Source organism: Rhinichthys klamathensis, unplaced genomic scaffold (genome assembly GCF_029890125.1).
Source record: "Rhinichthys klamathensis goyatoka isolate OS25496 unplaced genomic scaffold, OSU_Roscu_1.1 h1tg000422l_1, whole genome shotgun sequence".
In the NCBI taxonomy this organism is placed as follows: domain Eukaryota; kingdom Metazoa; phylum Chordata; class Actinopteri; order Cypriniformes; family Leuciscidae; genus Rhinichthys; species Rhinichthys klamathensis.
This window is the reverse complement of record NW_026606920.1, coordinates 474,108-495,819: the sequence shown is the minus strand read 5'-3', so window position 1 is coordinate 495,819 and position 21,712 is coordinate 474,108. Positions and strand designations below refer to the sequence as shown.

The window sequence follows — 21,712 nt, the reverse complement described above, 5'->3', positions numbered from 1 at the left end:
CTGGGATATGCTATGCTATTGAACACAAATTTATTTTGAAAGTTAAAAGGAATAGAAATCAATACATATTAGAATTATTTTATTAATTTCAAAGAAAGGATAGCAGGAGTTTACAATTTATAGCTCCTTTTTATGTTTATTTTTTATTATACAGAATTCAAGTACAAACAATTATGGCATAATTCAAAAATCATACATATGTTTTCGTGTTGATACAACACAAATAACAAAACAGAACCAAAAAAAAGAAAAGAAAAGAAAATAGGAGGGGGAGATGGTCTTAGTCTAATAGCCTAGCAAAAACAAGTCCAAAGCGGAAAGAAGTTTTAGGGCATTTCTGCCATGCATCCAAGTTTTACAAATAGCTTAAAATCATTCTTCCATCCGTAGAGCTCCTGAAATAATCAATACCACAATGAAAATAGGCTATTGTAGGCTATATCAATAAATCTTTTAATGCTGACCAATTATGTTTTATCATTCTATAGTTTAAACGCCAATAGTAACGAATAACTCGTCTTTCATGAGAAGAAACACATCAGCACCAAAATTGTGCTAATTTAGCGTGTAAACAGCAGACATGTCCTTGTTTTCATGAGGGTCTCTCCTCCTCCCCCTGCCGCCCGCCGAGTCTCGGCTACTCTCGGCTGTGTCCGCCAGAGGGCGCTCGGGCTCCGGTGTCAACACGCGCCATTCGATTGTGGAAAATGCCACCAGATGGCGGTTTAGGATTGCTGCTCTTCTGAAAGGCGCGGTTCCTTCTCCTGGTCCAATTTTCAATTAAAAAATCCATATTTAGCAAAACTTTTATCGAATTCCGAATAGCGGGAACGCCGACCTTTACGACCATGAGCACCCCAGGTGAGTTGTATGCGTTTTTGTGCCGTTAGTGGCGTGTGAAGTGTAGCGGGTCTGGAGATTAAAGATGGAGGACAGCGAGGCTGGTGGGGGATGGGCGGCTTCTCCTCTGCTCTCACACTGACTGCATCTCCTCAGGCCAGATCCACACACCCGCAGCCGAGCTCTGGCTGCTCGTCTGCGGCTCTGTGAGCACACACGGCTCGGTCATGAAGACACGGGCTTATTTTCTTAAGTGTAATTGAGCTCATATGTGTCTGCAGAGCTGTCTCGGGTTTGTCGCCGACAGAGAGCTGCACTCATTATATAATGATCCGTTTATGGCACTGATTTCTGCGGGTTTGAGTAGATGCTGGTTTGTTTCTCAAGTTTTTTTTTCTTAGGATATAATGAAGGTCCCGTTATTTGATCTGTCAAAGCCAAGACATTACAGACTTGTCAACAGCACGCTTAAAATGTAATCTGGTGTGCTTGAGTCATGATAATAAGATTAATCCCAGTGTAAGAGATGGTGTGAGGAGAGAAGGACAGGTGTAATACTGTTGCTATAATAGTGGAATATAACGTGAGAGACTCAGACTTTAGTGGGTAAATGTGTGTGTGTATGTGTGAGGGGGGAGGGGTTGAGTTTTCACCTTTGTTTTTTTTCGTCTGTACTTTCTCAGACTGAAGGAAGATTACACTAGGAGTGAAACTTCACAGTCAGCTCACACATCACCTGTGTTATTACAGTTATTTCTCTGTTTGACTCAGGCAGGTTTTCAGCATGTCAACTTGGCTAGTGAGGAAACTTATTTCTAAATGATTTTAAAGGCCCTTTGGTAAATGTGTTGTGGCTGAAATGTAATATTTGGGAGCAGTTGTCCTCAGTAAAGTTCAGCTTCATCTCAGAAACACTCCCAAATCTCCTGTTCAACATGTTCGTGTCCTCTGGTTTATGTTATACATGCATAGCAATTCCAATATTTATTTTTATTGTTTATTGGCTTTCCTGTGAGAAACTTTTTGTAGTGTAATGCAGTGTTTTAGTGCTAACTAAAACTATTAAAATAGTTCCATTACTTCAAATAAATCCAAAATAATACATACATTTTAAATGAAAATATTACAATAAAAACATAAATTAGATATCAATTAGAAATAGTGCCTTGTGAACTAAGTTGCAGTATTAAAGTTACTAAAACTGAAATAAAATAAAATTGAACTAAATATAAGCTAAATAAGAAAAGATGTCAACTTCTAAAACTAAAATAAAATGTTGAAAGCTAATTAAAATAATAATAAATACTATAATAGTGTATATATAAAACTAAAATAAGACTGGGTTGATGATGGAAAAAATATGGAAATTAAAAATCCACTGAAAATTCACAGATTTAAATATGAACAGAAAAGTCACTGAATAAAAAAAAATCATAAAACATGTCTTGGAAAATATTTTTTTCTACTTTTGTTTCTTATGTTTAGCTTTAAAATATGATACTTTTTCCACATTTCATATGATATATATATATATTGAAAGGCTGAAATATTGTTGGTCAAAAGGTGTGGGAACCCTGAGTGTTATTCTGAAAGTACAAAGGATTGAAATGTAAGCCTATATTTAGCTTGAAAACCTCATTGTCTGGTAATTGTTGTACTGTGATCATCAAAACAACAACTTCACGTTCTTACATTTTCAAGCCAGACAGCCCTGGAATTTACTGATCATTCTTATAAAGTCCTACAGTTTTTTTTTTTTTACATTGCATTATGATTTTTTTAATGATTTCATGCAGTATTCACTGGACTGCAATGTTAAGACCTTATGCTGTGGCCTCTTTTCAGTCTTAAAGGTCCATATTGTAATATTGCTGTAATTTTGAAGTGCACGTGTCCCGCATAGAGTTGCACTTCGGGACACGCAGCGGTCAGGAAAACCACTCGCTGACTTTTTCTGTGATGTGCAAATAATGTAACCCTTTTTTTACGCCCTGAGTTACCCAAAGGAAATCAGCACGAGCACGTAGCACATCCTGTGGTTGAAAGTGTGGGCATTAAAAAACCATCTGGAGAAAACTGACTCCAGTTCAGTTTGTGAAATGTGTAGCCTACCTGACTGACAAGAGACTTTTAAAACAAGCCAACCATGTACTTGCTTTCCTACTTTTCCTAATGGACTGAAAGTATAAAATCCTGCTATGCAAAGCTGAAAGGTGTTGAGTTACGTTCAGTCAGTGATCTCAGGGTGCATCAATAATGAGACCAAGATCTGTGATGTAGTTTAGAAGCGTTTAACCGTGGCTCACCAAGTCCTTGCAGCCAAAACCTGTTCTGTGTCCAAATCTAATCCTCACAACACAATCGTTATGACATCTTCCTTTTTAAGAGTACGTTAGAAGGCATGTGTGTACTTGTATGTCTTTCTTTGTAATTGTGCTTGTTCAGAATGATCCGTTTGACGTCAACAGGGTTTACTTTAGTGTCATGCCAGACATGTAGAAAAAAATATTTTCATTTGGGGAAAGGCCAACACTGTCTGCATGTTATCTATTCTATATAAACCAGATGAATCTGACATTAGTGCATGTATATACAGTAAATCATTTATAAATCATGCTTACTGTATGATATAAGTGGATATTTTGTGTTGGTTACTATTTCTGATCTTTAGCTCAATACATAATATACTAGTCTTGATACAAAATTAATAATGACGTACCCTCTACTTTTGGAGGGTTCAAATCTGACTCGGCTTCTTTGCATCAGTACATGCCATTTTACCAGATCCCTGATAATACTGCCTTATCTTTGCTGAAGGATTGCTGTATGTCTGGGCTTTTATTCATGCAAAATGATAAACACAAAATTAGCTTTACCCAAGTTTATTTTGAATGGCTTTTGAGTTCATTCACTTGGCACGGTGCAGCAGATTGTTTGCTACAGTTAATCAAGTGTCTTTGTCAGGCCTGAGGCCAAAGACTGTCTAATGAAAAGGGTGAATGAGTTGGAAGGTTCAGTCTGTTGATGCAAAAATCATATTAACATGTGAAAGAGGCCGTTTTACCATGAAGTGCTATCTACTTTGATTTACTTGTATACCCCTTTCACACAGAGAGTGGATCCCAGAAAATTGCCATATAATTGCTAGAGTGCCTTCCGTGTGAATGCAAACACATCTCGGGATGGGGACCTAGTAACATTGCCGGGATCAGTCCCGGATCGCGCCCTGTTTGAACAAAAGGCAGGACCAATGCCGGAAGGGGTGTGTTGTAGTGATGACACTGAACCAGAGATAGTTTGTCAGCTTAGTGGAACGGTACACAATGTGCGAGTTTATGATCGAATCAGGAAAAAAAAATGCACGAGCATGGTTTCTTGAGAGAGAAATCACAGATCATAAGCAAACTTAGACACTGTAGAGACATTACTGGTCTGTACGCACCAGACTGACTGTAAAAAAAAGATGGACGACAATCTCTCCCATTGGTGAAAAGTGAAGCCACTTAAGTCCTAATATGGCACTGACATCTTGCGCAGATTTGGGACCTGATTCTGCGCAGTTGTGAACGTGGGACCCGAGTCTGCGCAGTAGTGAGGGTGAACGGCCTCACTCCCGCAGAAATGGGTACTACAAAGTTTACTGTGTGAAATAAACAGTTATGAACATGTAGAAATTAAAGATGAAGCTCCAATCTCCTCCCAAAAATCCAAAAAGAAGTCCGTTGGTGCCTCAGTAGTCTCGCGTAGCCAGACCTTCAGACTGACAGCTGAAGGTCTGGAATTCATAGCAGCTTTCTTTGGCCAAGGCCCGCCCATAAGGCCGTTTGACCGACATGTAAAACAACCAATTACAGTTCGTTTCGTTCAGCGTCACGTTTCGGGACGTGGAAATGTCCCCACAACAACAGACCGGCGTGCAACAAGTCAGTCAGCATAGAAAATCAAAGAAGGAGAAGAAAACTTCAAGAGTCTATGCCGTGAACCTCGCATACTTTTGAGAATCCTACGTTTAGCTGATCTTGATAAATGCTCATTGTCACTCATGTAAACACAACCGTTTTTCTTCCGCAATCACATGTCTGCACTTTGTTTCCCGGCGGACCGAAAATAAACGCGACACTCGCGCCCCCCGGAAATCCGATAAAATTCAACCAATCGGATGACGACTTCGACATTCCTGAAGTGTTTCCAGTTAAGTGTACCATATGCATCAGACGTTTAGCCAATGTTCGGTGGGCGTGACGTCTGAGGCTGAGACTAGTGCCTCAGTGACTACTTCGTTTAGAGAAGCTGTCGATCATGACGTCACATTCCTGTTTTTATAGTCGAACACTTAAAACTTACTCCAGCATGATAAAAACTACCTAAAATGACAGAAAACACTTTGAAAAAAATTATTTGAAGTGTAATTTGATTGTTTAGTTTCCATCGTGTCCCATTAGACTACATGAAGAGGGCGGGGTTTATGACCTATACTGGGACCAACCACGCTTGGGAACGCACGCACTGATTCTGGCAGTGTGAATGAACCGAAATCCAAATGAACACATTATCAGTGTTTTTTCCGGAATCTCTGTGTGAAAGGGGCTTTAGGTTTTTCATCAGTTTTTGTCAGCTTGGGGCAAATTCAATCGTAGTTGGTAGATTAGGCTACAAAACAAGGTGTTTAAACTGACATAGCGAAACTCAAATTAAGTCAAATTTCTTCTGCTCTAATAATTCTGACATTAGTTTCCATCATTGCACTTTATCAATCTCGAATTTTAACATCGGCTCATGTGGTTGGACTGTCAAAAGATTTATAAATAATTAATATTTTAATACAAAAATGTATTTATTTCCCAAGTTAACAAATAAATATGCAACATAATGAGGTCATGTGACAATATAGCATGTTACTGTTTGAAATGTATATATTTTTTTCTGAACTTTTAGAAAATAAACTCAACACTTCTTACACTCTTTTTATTTTGTCTAATAACATTGTCCAGCAGTGAACACACATGATGCATCACAGGAGAATTCTGCTGTTGTCAGTCATGAACATTTTTCATCTCAAGCAGTACATTGTGTGTAATAAAATACTGCGGCGGAAATGACAGTGATGGAAATGACATTCTCTTGGTAAACAAGTACACTAACCTTTAAAAAATTTACATGGGGGAAAAGTTGTTGATTATGGTGGCAAAAAACTGATGGATAGTCATAAATGGTTTAAAAACGTGTATGCATTTTACTAAATAAATATAGAAAATGTAGCCTACTTGTTTGTCACTTATTTCGATTATCATAATAATATGTTATTGTCATAATGGCTTTTATAATGAAGATAAAAAGTTGCCAGGGTAAAATATTGACATAAGAGTAATTAAAAAAGTTAAAATTATGATGAAGGCATGGTCAAATTTTCTATGATACTTAAGGCCATCATATAACAAAAGAGGAAAACGTAATATTAGTTTTAGCAAAGTTCATTACTGAGTCATTAAATTGGCCATAGTCGAAGAACCACCCTCATATTGGCAGTAACTGTGCTCCTCCCGTCAGACGGGGGTCTGTAGCAGATCTGTGAGATTACCAATAATATCACCTGACATCTTCAGTTTGTCAGCACACTGCTCCGACACGTCTACAGTACAGATATGTGATTATCTTCTCTGCTGATGTTACCCTCAAAACAGACGTGAATGGTCCTTTGTGTTCAGTGAAAGCATGTGAAAACAGCTTTTTAATGTGCAGCAGTTCTGAGAGCAAGACGGCTCCATGCTGAGTCTCTCCTCCCTCTCCTTCAGTCTCCATTTTGAGAGTGCCTGCAGCGGGGCGGCCATGACTGCTGCTGCAGTGACACAAACACAAAAGCACTCTGCCTGTCCCATTCAACTGCATGTGACCAGTGCAGACTCACTACTGGGGATGAAAGTGCTTTTGTTGTTGTTTATATTGCTGTCTGTGAAGGATTTAATGGTATTGTCTTCTGGTGAAACACATTTGCTAGCCTCTAGTGAAGCTCCCAGTGGATCTGTCTCATCAGTTATTACTGCAGTTTCTCACACATTCAGCTGCTGGTGTGTACCGGTATGTGTGCGTGTAACCTTAGAGAATGCGAAATGTATTTCTCAGTCATCATGACCTTCTATTTTTCACAGTTAATGTGTGTTAGGTGTCTCTGCTGAACAAACCCTCCAGAATAAAAGCAGGAAGTCAGCACAATGTCACGTCTCAAACTAAGCCACAGCTGCATTCACACAACCCACATACTGTAGTAAAGTGATTTTACGTCAAGTCTGCCTTTGTTTGTCAGGTTTGATGTGGATTATTATGTATTTTATTAGTTGTACCAGGGTTTGGTATATGAATGGTATCACCAAAGGATATCATATCATCATATTATTATTTATAGGCTGAAATGGCAAAACAATGCTGGCCATACCACAGGTAAAACCATGCTGGATGTGGATAATCACTACCACGGTCAAATTGAAAACACGGTTTTCAAACTTTTTAGAGTCAGGGACTAGCCTGGTCCTGCCAGACTCTCGTACACATTTCATTTGTACAGAGAGTCTGGCCACTCTCCATTGACAAGAGTTAACTTCCTTGAAGGCGGGTACTCTGTTGAAGTTTAAAACTATTGGATCCGCCCAGAGTCACTCTGGATCTGCCATAACCTATCGCTAACGTTTGGTCGCGAGTGACGTAAAGTATGTCTACAACTCAAACTAGTGCACCTCAACGTCACCTCAGCCACTCCCTCTGTTCACTGATTGGACCGCTAAAAAATTGATCGGAGAAAGCCCAAGAATATACAGCAAACCCAGAAGTAGTACTGAAGGAAAATGAAAATAGAGCGGAAGTACGTACGAGGGCGGAGCCAGGCTAGTCAGGGACCCCTTATAGGGTTGAAATTTTTTCCGAGGACCCCCACACAATTATAACAGTGATTAAACCCAAAGTTAATGTGGGTGAAAGAGAGAGAGAGTAATGAACATAATATGCTTGATTTATTGGTGCAAACAGTCCCTATAATAAATGTACTTTTTAATAATAGGCTACAGCTCAATTTTATTATTTACCATATTTTCCAGAAAATAAATTGCATCGGTGGAAGTCACATTTTATTATTAGATAAAAAAAAAAAAGTAAAATACTGGTAGGCCTAAATAAAACGAAAACGTTAACAAACTCTAAACACTGTAAACGTGTTTTACTTCTCCTCACTCTAAATCCTTTAAACTTAATGGCTTTTAAACCTTTTAAAAGACTAACAAACTTATTTAATGTGAAACTGAAAAATGCCTCTCATTCGGCAAGAATTGCTTCCATGAATGAGTCGTTAGTTGCTAAACTATTATTTATTATGTATAGAAGGCTTTGTACTTCTCCCGTGTCCCAATATCTCAAAATAGCATCCGTCACATACTCAAAAAATGTGTTTGGAATAACACCACGGCATACTCACGCTGAGCGACGCAGCCTACATGTTGTACAACAGGCAAATTAAATAACTTTTCTGTGTTAATATGAAAATGTTCACCTGAGATTTGGAACCAAATCAAAAAATGATTTTATAACGATTTTACACAGAGATTGGTATAGGTATATTTCTCAAATCTGTTGACTTTAGCAAATTAGCAATCTTTGTTATATTATTTGCAATTGGTGGCAATTTGCATACCTGTGACTCAAGAAGTTTTAAAGATATCTTTATATCTTTTTAAATGTTAATCTTTACAAACGTTTTTGTTGGTATCTAATTTTTAAAGGCTGTATATGGTTCATTTGCAGAGATAGAGGGATTTGAATGTGAGTAAATTGAACACATTTTAAGGGGTCAAAAACCAAATGTAGGTCACTTTGCAAACAGCTGATACTTTTTTTTTTTTTTTTTTTTTTTTTTTAAAGAGGAATGTCTGAAGAACAAATAGTTGAAACTAGTAATGTAGCTTGTTTCCCTCTATGAAAGTAATTGCATACCTGTAACTCTATGGCCTGGTTTCACAGACTTTCTTTGATTAAGCCAGGATTAGACTTTAGTTCAATTAGGACATCCTGGTAGATTTTATAAACATGCCTCAGGAGAAAAATAATACTGGTGTGGATGGTGTGCATCTTGAGACAAAACAATGGCACTGACATATTTTAAGATATGTCAGTGCAAATTTCTTTCAGTTAAAACAGTTCAAACCTGCATTTTATTCTGAGACTATTCTTAAGCCTTGTCTGTAAAACCGGGGGTGAAAGTATATTAAATATATCGTAATATCCTTTTATATTCTGGTTCCTAAAGGTCATTGCACACTGAGTCCGAAATGTTCCGTATGCGTTTTTTCTAGTGCTGTAACGTGATTAATCATCCAAAATATAAGTTTGTGTTTACATAATATACTATATGTGTGTGTGTATAATTATTTTGTATATATAAATACACACATATGCATGTATACATTTAAGAAATATTTGCCTGTATATATATTTATACCTAATTTATATTATATAGAAGTATAAATATTTTATATGTAAATAACACATAGTTGCTCAGCACTAATTTTTTCGTATTCGTCTGTCATTTGGTGGATCTGAATTGTCAAAACACCTCTCAAAATGCTTGCTACAGATGCGAAAAACGCAGAAAATCGAACCTGATCCGAAAAAATCTGATTGACACAACGTGGTCGTATTTTTTTTTTTTTTTACGAGCGAAAATTTCCGACTCAATGTGCAATGACTTTAAGGAATGTTTCATTTGGAATCTTCATTTTTAAAGGGATAGTTCACCCCAAAATTCTGTCAGTAATTACACACCCTCATGTTGCTCAAACCCCGTAAGACTTTCGTTCATCTTCGGAACTCAAATTAAGATATTTTTGATTAAATCTGAGAGCTGTCTCACTCCTCCATAGGCTTCTAAGGGATCGAAACTTGCCGGCCCAGAAAAGTTAAAGACATCGTTAAAATAGTCCAAGTGACTACAGTGGCTCAATCTTAAGTTTATCAAGCGATGAGAATATTTTTTGTGCGCTAAACCCAAACAAAAATAACGACTTTGTTCAACTATTCATTACCTTCTCCGTTGGCCTCGAGATTTCGCGTAGTGTAACTGCGCAGCGCTTCTAGGTTGTACGCCACACGCATCACACACATGACATGCGTCGGCCAATAGTGAGCCTACGTGTGATTTACAACACGTAAGTTGCGTTGCGCAGTTACACTATGTGAACTATCTCGAGGCCCACAGAGAAGGAAATGAATAGTTGAATAAAGTTGTTATTTTTGTTTGATTTTTGCGCACAAAAAGTATTCTCTCCGCTTGATAAACTTAAGATTGAGCCACTGTCAACATTATTTGTTCTTTAAGTTTAGATTTTCCTAAACTATCATATGTATTCAAAGTGACCCACATTTTGTTTTTGAGCTTTGATAATGTGTACAATTTATTCTTTAAGCCCTATTGAGATTCGAATACCTCTGGGATTAAATCGAACCTTCAAAATACCAAAAGAAAATTTTAGGAACCAAAATCTAAAAGTATAACTTTAATACTTTTTGAGTTACAGACATACAAACTTTAGGGGGAAAAAAACAGAACCATTTTTGAACTGTTACCATTAGCATACAATGCAACAAACATTGCTAAAGTCAACCGATTTTACAAATAGACCTACCCTTACTGTGTAAAATTAAAATGATGCTGAGATCTTTCTAGACACACTGAGCATTTTTTCCGCCTGTGAGCTTTTCCTCCTGCTGCTCTGTAGTATTGTTTAGCAGACAGTGATGAAGGAAGATTATAGCGAGCCCAGCGTTCAGGGTTAATCCTCTAGACTTCCCATCAGTGGAGTAAGATCCCTTATGATTAAGGGCTTCTCACGTCCCCTGGGTCAGTCATCTGCTGTTTTAAGCACCTTATCTCATTACTGTGCTGCAGTATTGTGTCTGTGAGATTCAGATGTTACACAGAATTGCTGCTACAGACAGTGCTCCTTCATAGTTCCATAGTGCAGTTAAATACTTAAAAATGTATGAATGTCATTGCATTAGACTTGCAACCAAGTGGCTTCTGCAAACACATATGATGCTAGACCTTTTCTCAGCAACTAACTTTACCTTTTTGAGCAAATTGCATTTCATTATTATCAAATTGTTCAAATGTAATATACTTCTATCCATGAAACTTTGTCTTGAGCCAAGTCAATATTTCACATTTACATTAGATGTAACTTTTTTTGTTCTTAAAAATGTGTTTGTACTACATTTCATTACTATATAACTATTAAATATGAAAAAATGACAAGAATGTGTATCTAAAAAATTAAATGAATGCATTTTTTCAATTGTGGCCATTTTAGGGGGCACTGTATGAAGATATTATGATTGTCTGTAATACAGTTAATATGTCTGGATTGGTTTTGTCTAGTAATATCTAGTCAGACTGACACATTGAGCATGGTTATTATAATACAGTTAAGTATACCATAAGATATTTGTTATTTGAAATAATAATATCATTCACTGAAATAAAATTGAGAAAAAACTATAAAAATATCTCAATACTAAAATAACACTGATATTGAGCAAGCATTTCAACTCTAGCTGGTTCCTATTTTCGTCCATAGCTTTTCTGTTTCTGTCTGTCTGTCTGTGTGTGTGCTTAAGATTGCAATTCTTAAAAAGTCTCTCTGCTCAGCCATCATCCCCTCACCTGACATTCCTCTCCCGCAGGTGAATGTCCTCTTTGTAGCGTACGTCTCAGAGCCGCGGTCGTGACGATGGCTTGTCTCAACAAAGCCCTTTTGTTAACACTGACTGCACTCGGCTGGTTATGTGCAGACTAAGGCTTTTACTTAATCATGTTCCGTATGTTCTATATGCAATGGGCTCTTTCCTACGGCCAAGACGGGGTCTTGAAATATGTGTGATTTAAGGAGAGCAGATGGAATTACAGACTGTGGTGAACAAATCAACAGTGAACTCAAGCTGCTGCCTTACACAGATCCGGTTTCATTATTGTGTTTTGTCATGTAATGTAGTTCTCCTGTAAGGCAGAAAGTCTCCACTTATCCAGTCAGACGGATCATAAGTTTGGACGAATACTGCTTTTTGCAACTGCACCTTTTTACGTGTATAACCTCAAAATCATGCACTGTCGTTATCTTGTTTTTCTCTCTCTGCAGGACAGATGGGAATTTTAGTAATCATGAAAATGAGTGTAATTTCTGTCCCACTAACAAACAGCATTGCAAGTAATCTGTTTTAGTATATTTTTTTGAAATGCCCATATTAGCCTTCATTTAGTTTTCATTATTATGTCTGGTAATGGTGGACCAACAATCTGCAAGAGTCTTTCATGTAGTTTATGTATGTCCCAGATGAGGAAAACTAAAAAGCCTTAATGTGTGATTGTACAGCTTTGAAGAAATCCTCATTTCTCTTCAGAGACATCTGTTTCTGTAACCTAGAATGTCATTTCACCCTCTTATTCTGCCCTGTATCACATTAAGAGACGATCAGTTTAGCCTGTTCACCAGTCTCCCATCAGCTTCCATTGATTTACTCTTAATAGGGTTTCTGCCCTTGACCGAATGGAGGGAGAGTCATTGAGCTAATGCCTTCATATTTTGAACGTGGCTGTGATGTCTAGATTTCATAGTGCCCTGCTAAAGCATTTGTTCTTTGGTGAAAAATTAATGTTTATTAAAGTTAACATGAAACCCCATTTTACTGTGATGTAACTGTTGTGAATGCTGTAAATGTATTCTTCCATTTCAACTGTATTCTTTATTTTCATTAAAGATCACAAAAATTACGGCAACCAAAAAGAAAAAGTAATTATTTTCTTGGCTTTAAAGGCAGATATATAGTTGTTAAACAACACATATTTCAAAGGAAAATTAATAAACTTTGTAAATTATGCAACCCTCGAAATTAAAATTCTGGGTCGAAACCGAAAATTCTGGATGCTCTTGGTCGAAAACCAAAACCGAAAATGCTTTAAAAAAAATATTTATTTATTACTTTAAATTAGCTTATTTTTGTATAATTGTATTAGTATTAGACTTTTTAAAACAATTCTTAATGATACTGAATTTAAAAAATACAAGCCAATATATAATGCCTTATATTACAAGCTAATTACAAGCATATAGATAAATACAGTATAACAAAGTTACAAATAAAGTAAGGTCTAACTGTAGTGTATTGAGGTTCAGACATGTAAAATAACTATAGTGTTCACTGTATAAATTAAATGGATTAGTCTTTTTTAAAGCTGTGTTTTGTTGTTTGATTAACTTGAATGACTTGGCAGCAGGTATTTATTAGGCTGCTGTCACTTTAAGACCGAATGCACAGATCCAATATAATGATACACATCCGTTTTCTTTCTCAACTCTTTACGTTCACTTAAGACATAACCGATTGTGTTTACCAGAATACTTGCCGAGACTGGTATTTTGACATAATTATTATTGTGTATGTGTCCGTTCAAGCGCACGGAGAATCAAAAGAGGAATCAATTCTGATTTCAATCTGAAGCTCTCATCTCTGTGTGTGTGTGTGTGTGTGTGTGTGTGTGTGTGTGCGCGTGCCCTTTGGGTGTGTGCAGCTATGCTGTGCGCACAGATAACAGCGCACGAGTACCAAATTGATGGTGAAACGTAGCAATTATTTCGCAAAACACATGCATCCCGAACCGTGGGACCTGGTCCGTACGGATCAACTACGATCCGTTTAACCTCACACAGCTCAGTGATAACAGCTAAAGTGAGAGTGAAAACTAAGCGCTGAACACTGAGGGGCGGGGCGGCATTTTCGACTCATATTTTCAGCCGTTTTTCTCTTTCGACCAAAAACCAGAAAATGCCATTTTCGGCGGTCAAAATTTTGGTGCATCCCTTAAAATCTCACAGTGAGTAAACCTACAAACCTAATGGACCATTTGCACATTTCCAGGGTTATCAGAAGCGGTCATAGTTGTGTAAACGTCTATAGTGGTGAACGGGAGATGACAGAAAATGAAATGTTTTTTATCCCCATTTGCTCCAATGGCAAAATAAAAAATCCATTGCATTTCCATTACTCTCTAAAAGAGGGAAAATATCGAGAGATTGATTACAGCAGTCAGAGGAGAGAATGATGTGAAATTTGCCATCACTCCCTCAGCCGTTAAATTTGAAACATCCTCACAGCAACGTTTATTAGTCTTTGTAATTAACTGCCAAGGTAATATAACAAAGTATAGCAGTATACTACATTTTTCAAAAATGAAAATATAAAACCGTGTCATCACAGTCTGAAAAGGGTCCATAATCCAGATGGTTTTTGGGACACAGCTCTGCTGATGTACTGTTGGGCTTCATCCCAATATGTTTTCTTTAAGAGCTGATGTTTTTATTCCAGTGCATTCTGGCTACATCTGACAAGTACAGCTTCTTGATAATTTAACAGCTGTCTGATACTGCACAGAAAAGCTGCTCAATAAATCAAGCAATACATGAATAGACCAAATATGTTGTCTTTTTCTTTTCTAACTGTATAATATAAACATGTGCAGGTCTCTATATATAGATTTTGCGCTTTTCTAATATGATACAGCATTGTATTGTTATTTATTTATTTTATTATAACAATTTAAGTCATTTTTACAAATGAAGTAATAATTTTGAACATTTTCAAAATTTCTTTTATGTCCCAATTTTTCTTTTAATTGGATCAGGATTGAAACTGCATGAACTCCACAAGTTTGTGTCAAACTTGAAGATCATGTTTTTCAGCAGATGATCCAAGCAGCATCTTGTGTCTCAAGGGAAGCAGGAACGTCTGTACAGTCACATCATCAGTGTCACAAATTTTTAGGGATGCATGATATTACATTTTTGCCGTTATCTGACATGCCAATATTTTTCAACTCATTTTGGCCGATGGCGATACCATTATATCTTTTTTTCCTCTCCTTTGCAGGAATTCTAAATGGATTATTTTTCATTTCAGTTAGTATTGATCAAAAACTGAATTTTTTTCTTGAGTTCTGAGGTCTCCTTACCAAAAGGTTACTTGTTAGAGCTAAATATGTATAAATGTTAAGAAAGTTCTTTTTTTAGAAACTGATGGAGTTGTAACCTAAACATTTTATTTGTGTATTTGAAATTGGTAGCCGAGTCAACGCGTGAAGCGCGGGTGGCATGACTTCAGTTGAAGAATGGCGCCTTTATCTTTAGACCAAAAAATTATTTTAGAGCTCTTTGGATTCAGGTTATTTTCATCATCTGTTTAAAAAGAATAAATACAGAATAATAAAAAAATATTTTTTATATTTAAAGATTTTTATTCGTCATGTAGGCTAGGCTATAGCTTCTGACAATTAAATCAAATCAGACTCATGAATTTATGACATCAATTACTGCTTGCTTTATTCAGAAACAGAAGTAACTTAATGTTATTTTTGTATTATACTTTTCATTTTATTAGTCTAACAACAACGGACCCCTTAAAGGGATACTCCACCAGTTTTTCTTATTAAACTATGTTATTCCCTTAACTAAGACGAGTTGATACATACCTCTCTCGTCTCAGTGCGTGCACTATATCGCTCTGTATTGCCGCAAAACTATGTTAGCACTTAGCTTAGCCCATGCATTAAATATGGGCCAAGCAGAGAAGCGACCAAACACTTCCACGTTTTCCCTATGTAAACACAGTTACTCGAGTAGTGTAACTTGACCTGGGCTGGTGACACAAAATAAACCGTTGCGCTTTTCTAAGCGTTTAAAATTGATGACTATATTGTATGGCGGAATACCATAACAAGTGCTTTTGAGCACTTCGACTTGGCGCAATAATATCTTCACTCGTGAAAAGTCCCGGCTCCCGCTTCCTCTCCCCCTCCCTCCGACATTTCCGTCAATACAACCAACGTGACTTTTACTACCTGTGCTGTGCTATTAGCAAACTGCAGATCATTTGCAATGGCGGACTTTGTAGATGATTATGACTTCTTTGTAGAAGACCCAGAGCCATATCTGTTTGAACCCGAGTACACAGAGGAGGAATTAGCTCTTATGGACCGTGAGAGGGAAAGATATGATCCAGAACAGACCGGAGCTTTCCCGAAAGCAGCTAACCAAGCTCTCCGCTGTATGTGGTGTGTTGGAATTCGGTGAAAAATGACAGCACTATGTACATTCTCCTTATTTTCACAACCCTTTACGATGCACGTTTTAACCATGATTGTATACAAACTAGCTTCCAACAACCTGTTACTTCGTCAACTCCGCTCAAACTACTACTACCGGCGCATGTCACGTTGGTTGTATTGACGGAAATGAGAGGGAGGGGGAGAGGAAGCGGGAGCCGGGACTTTTCACGAGTGAAGATATTATTGCGCCAAGTCGAAGTGCTCAAAAGCACTTGTTATGGTATTCCGCCATACAATATAGTCATCAATTTTAAACGCTTAGAAAAGCGCAACGGTTTATTTTGTGTCACCAGCCCAGGTCAAGTTACACTACTCGAGTAACTGTGTTTACATAGGGAAAACGTGGAAGTGTTTGGTCGCTTCTCTGCTTGGCCCATATTTAATGCATGGGCTAAGCTAAGTGCTAACATAGTTTTGCGGCAATACAGAGCGATATAGTGCACGCACTGAGACGAGAGAGGTATGTATCAACTCGTCTTAGTTAAGGGAATAACATAGTTTAATAAGAAAAACTGGTGGAGTATCCCTTTAATAAATAAAACTCCTTACAGGGTGGGCACTAGGACCTGGGGGAGGCTGCTACTGCAGAGACACTGCTTACACTAGTGACTGTTGTATCGCCCATGCCCATAGATATCCATAATAAAGGCTAGATGTCTTACGGCGGAGTCTCTATCGTCATCACCGGCGGCCATCTTGTCACAGGCAAGCTTTCTGTGGTACCTGATGTGAGATGAGTGATCAGCACGAACACAAATACTCTTATCTCGTTGAAATCTTGACGGATTTACAAACGGTTTGGTTTCTTACAAACGTTATTAACGTGGCTATAATTCTGGATGATTATTTATTTATACACTTATTATTCATAAGTATGCAGTGTCATAACTACATCTCTGACGTTTATAACAAACCAAACCGTTTGAAAATCGGTAGAAAATTGAGCAAGTTATGGTTATTTAAAAAGTACACGCACCATTAAAACACAATGTTACGAGTGAGCGAGCTGCCTGTGACAAGATGGCCGCCAGGTGCGGACGTCGACCTCCATTGGCCAGCAGCGCGGACGAGACATCTTGCCTTTATTATGGATATCTATGGTATCGCCCCTTTCAAGGAAAGTCTGTTCACTCTGAGCAGCCATATTTGCAAGCCTCTGGACTATTTCGGGCATCCAAGACTAAGTCCTATCTATTTGAATAGGGAAATCCTTAAATCTCAAAAACTGCTTGCAGAACTCACAATAGAATAACATATTTTAAATTAGCAACAAAATCTGACATGAACTACCCCATAAATGTTGTTACTTATGTAAATTATGCTCAAAGCTTATTTTTCACATTAGATCCACCAGTATGCATGCTGTCCTTAGCGCGCATCTTAAAACACTGACTGTTTTTATAGCAAGGTTCTAACAGCAGCTGCAGCGATGCAACGACTTTATCAATCAGCGATTGGCCCTTTTATTTTGAAGGCGGGACTTAATCCGCCATGTTGGGCGTTGTAGCCTACTTTCTCCCATTTATAAATAATTGAATACACTTTCTTTGTCTAAAGTCTTTGGTATCACACACAGGATGCGCTCGGTGCGATGATCACATTTTAAGCCTTTATCGGCCGATTCCGACATTGTTCCGATAATCTTGTGCATCCCTACACATTTTATTTGATTAGTGACCTAGAAATTGTGCAGAATTGTAAATGCCTCTTTTTCATTTTAGCTAATATTTTTTTTGTTTGTTATGCATTTTTCAAAATTCTTAAACTTGTTTATCCCAGATTTGTAATGTGGTCTGTGTAGTGTAACCGCATTAACTAGTGTTTTGCTGTGGTCTTTTGAAACTGGGTTAGGTGTTAGGCCAGTCTTCTCATACAGTGCTGCCTTGATGTACAGCTATAATGTATACATTTCATGGATTCACTGTGAAAAGCCCTAGAACTCGCACCTTGTGCGATCCACCTCTTCAAAGACTGTCGTAAGAGTGTTTGCCCGGAGTGACTGAATGAACTTCTCTCTCTGGGTGCATTACATTTAAGTTGACTGTAAGTGGATGTTATTTAATCAAAAAACGCCGCCTTGTGTAATCTTAAAGTAATTCTTCCTGAATCGGTCGATATTTGTGAAAGCACACATAGTGTCTCTCACACGTGTGTGTTGTTTGTGGCTGCTGGATTAATAGCTCCTTTGTGTGTGTGTGTGTGTGTGTGTGTGCGTGTGCCCGTGCACGTGTGTGAGTGAGAGGTTTAGTAGTAGTTGCCAGCGATGTGAAAGTGCTCCACGCATGCGCGTGTTGCTTTTACTGTAAAACACTTAACATGCATGACATGTATTCCAGAAGGCAGGCATTACCATGGCAACCCTTGTAGGTCATAAACTGCAGGTTTGATTTGATTGGCTGAATGAAGCAAGCGCACACGGGAGAGATCAGTCAGTGGCAAGGACTGTTTATCTACAGGATGTCCTTTTGGATCTACTCAACCAATCTGATTTCTTTCTTGAGCTATTTTATCTTGAGAAGCTATACGAATTGTTCTGGCTTTCCGTATTAAAACATGCTCCAAGTTTCATATTTATTTTGAGAATTGGGATTGGCTCTGATGTGTCTGAACTTCAGTACTGGATGCTGTTTTAGTTTGTGTAAAGTCAGATAAGATCATCTTCCGATTTTTCATATGTGTTACTTGCAGTTTTCACCCTAATCACAATAGGGGTGGGTGCCATGGCCAATGTTATATCACGGTATGATGAGTCATTTATTTCACAGTAACGGTATATGACAATATCACAGTTTGTTTATTTATTTAATTTATTTATTTATTTTAATTATTTATGATAATCCAGGTACTTTCTTTTTATGTTTAGATTATTCATAATATATTTAAATGAATACTTTTATTCAGCAAGGATGCATAAAAGTGTACATTCTTTTACATTGTCACAAAAGATTTCTCTTACAAATGAATGTGTTCTAAACACAAAGAACTTGTTTTCAACATTTATAATAATAGGATAAGGATAAGAATTGTAAAAAAATAACATTTCTTGGGCTCCAGATCAGTATATTTTTTGAAAGATCATGTGACACTGAAGACTGGAGTAATGATGCTGAAAATTCAGCTTTGCCATCACACAGGAATAAATTACATTTGAAAACAAATAGTAAATCAGCATCAGTTGTATTGTAATAATATTTTACAATATTACTAGGGTTTGCTGTATTGTTGATCAAATAACTGTAGCCTTAGTGAGCTTCTTTCAAAAACATTAAAAAAAAAATCGTTTTATTAATATATTATACATTACCAGCAGACTCTGTTGCAGATGGGCCTTTGACACTACATGCTTGTTTTCTTTTTGCATGCAGCCCAGAAGGACAACTTAATAGAAACTTAGACTTCACATTTAATATTTTACAACTTGGGTAAAATAGGATTTCTTTTGTGCTGTAGATTCAGCAGTGGTGGCCTCAAGAACACTGGTGCAGAAAACACTGTAATTATTGAGTTACTAATAAAAGACAGTTAAGCTAGTATTGTAAAATGAATAGTGTGTCAGGCGCCGTACATGTGAACAATTAATGCAGCAAGTATGAATGACGTTGATTTATTGGCAACTGTAAACAACTAACCTCTTTGCAATGTGCTTAACAAACACCCCTCATTCATAAATGTGTACCTGTTGACACATTTCTACTGTCACATGGCACACATTTACACCCACTAAATGTTTTTTATATCACAGTATAAAAATGGAAAATTGGTGTCAGCATTTTGTCAAAATGTTTAGCATTTTGTTGACTACAATTGAATAAAAGAAGTCATGAACAATGTCTCCTCTTGATGAAAAACGTGTCTTTTGTAATTCAGTGGATAAATCTGACATGATCGCATCATGTGACTACATTTATTCAGTCACATTTTTCATTTTACATCTTGGTCTGTTGAATGGCTATAATACATCACTGCAAATAATGAATCCTTGAGGAGTAAGACATTGTCACGTAATGTTACATTTTACAGTGGCCCATAGCTGCCACATACATATATTCCACATCATTATGTCACAATAAGGAGAGATGGTAGGTCATTAAAACAATATATTTTCTTGTAATTACGCGATGCTATGTCGTTAAAACATAATTTTTCACGTTATAATGATATATTATATAGTTAAAACTACATGTATGTACGTGACGTGACAATGCGGGAAATAGGACTTTATCACAGTCCATGCGTCACATGCGGCTTCGATAGCGTAATCGAGTTTCTGCCTGCATTAGCCTACTGTCAGTGGATAGTTGCCAATTTTGAAAAGTAAACTAACCTGGTTGAACTTGACAATAAAGATTAGTATTTCAAAAGATTTCTCTTTAGCTTTACACAATACCCTACCATGTGTGCAATCTTCCATTTTTATCGTGCAACGTGAACGAGGCGATTGCTAGCGCTGCCGGTGTTGAGTCATAAGATAAATGGATCTGTTTTATTTTTAATGTTATGATTTTATTATGATTCATCCCCAATCTGTCTACAATATAATGCTATCCAATTATTGCGCTCAAAGCCTGAGGTTTTGAAACGTTTAAGATGATCAAACCAGTTATTTTTGAATAATCGACTCTGGGCTGGAAATGCTTCTTTATTCGAAACACTTCTGATTTAACACTTGATTATTGTATCGGAAAGTAACATTATCATTGTTTAATTTGTAGAGTCTTTACTCATAATTGATGTTTTATGGAATGCATAACCTTGTCTAATTGTAATACTGTGTATGTTGTTTGTAATCCATTCCTGCATTTCTATAATAAAAACAGATGGTCTTGTGCACGCCCCTTTAAATAATGAAGAATGTGTCGGAATAACATGACAGAATTTTCCTTTGTTTCATTATACCCGACTAATGAAACTTTGGTTGGTGTGTTTTGATGAACAGGCCTACATCCATAAATCACAACACACCAGTGCTTTTGGTGCTGCCATTGATTCAGGCTACAACAGAATTTATTTTACTATACTATTAGAAGCTATTTGAAGAACGTGGACTTTGATAAGGGCCTATTTCCCAAGTTGTCAGGCCTCGTACAAAATATGGCGTTTTAATGATATAATATCTCGTTATAAGGGGAAAGCATAAAGTTTTTATGACATATCATTATTATGATAAAAGATATTGTTTTAATGACACATTATACCGTACATTGTGTCATTGTTTTAATGACACAATATACATTATACTTAATGTATTAACAAGAAAAATTACTTTCTAATGAGAAAAATTACGCTTTAACGACATAGCATCTCGTTATTCCGAGAAAATATAACGTTTAAATGACATAACGTCTTGTTATTATGATTAAAAAAATTGTAATTATGAGAAAATATATAATTTAAACTGCATAACATCTCATTATCACAGCATAATTGAGTGGAAAAAATATGTATGTGGCAGCAATGTGCCACCGTAACATTTACCTCAGGAAAGTAATGACCTTAAAGGGGTCATATGATGGTTGTAAAAGAACATTATTTTGTGTATTTGGTTTAATGCAGTGTTTACGCGGTTTTAGGTGGTAAAAAAAAAGTAATTATTTTACACATACTCTACATTATTGTTGCTCCTCTATGCCCCGCCTTTCTGAAACGCGTCGATTTTTGCAAAGCTCATCATTATGAAAAGCG

General features: G+C 37.0%; 1 protein-coding gene across 2 annotated transcripts in view; it reads left to right on the top strand.

Annotated features, from left to right (window-relative positions):
* Window positions 1-682: 682 nt before the first annotated feature.
* The window catches only part of stag1a (STAG1 cohesin complex component a), a 50,652-nt gene continuing 29,622 nt past the window's right edge, over window positions 683-21,712 (top strand). Inside the window, exon 1 of one of the 2 annotated variants that reach the window (XM_056235582.1) lies at window positions 683-861. The gene's annotated coding sequence lies outside the window, so the exon portion shown is untranslated. The remainder of the gene's footprint in view (window positions 862-21,712) is intronic. The other variant, XM_056235581.1, reaches the window with a different exon arrangement.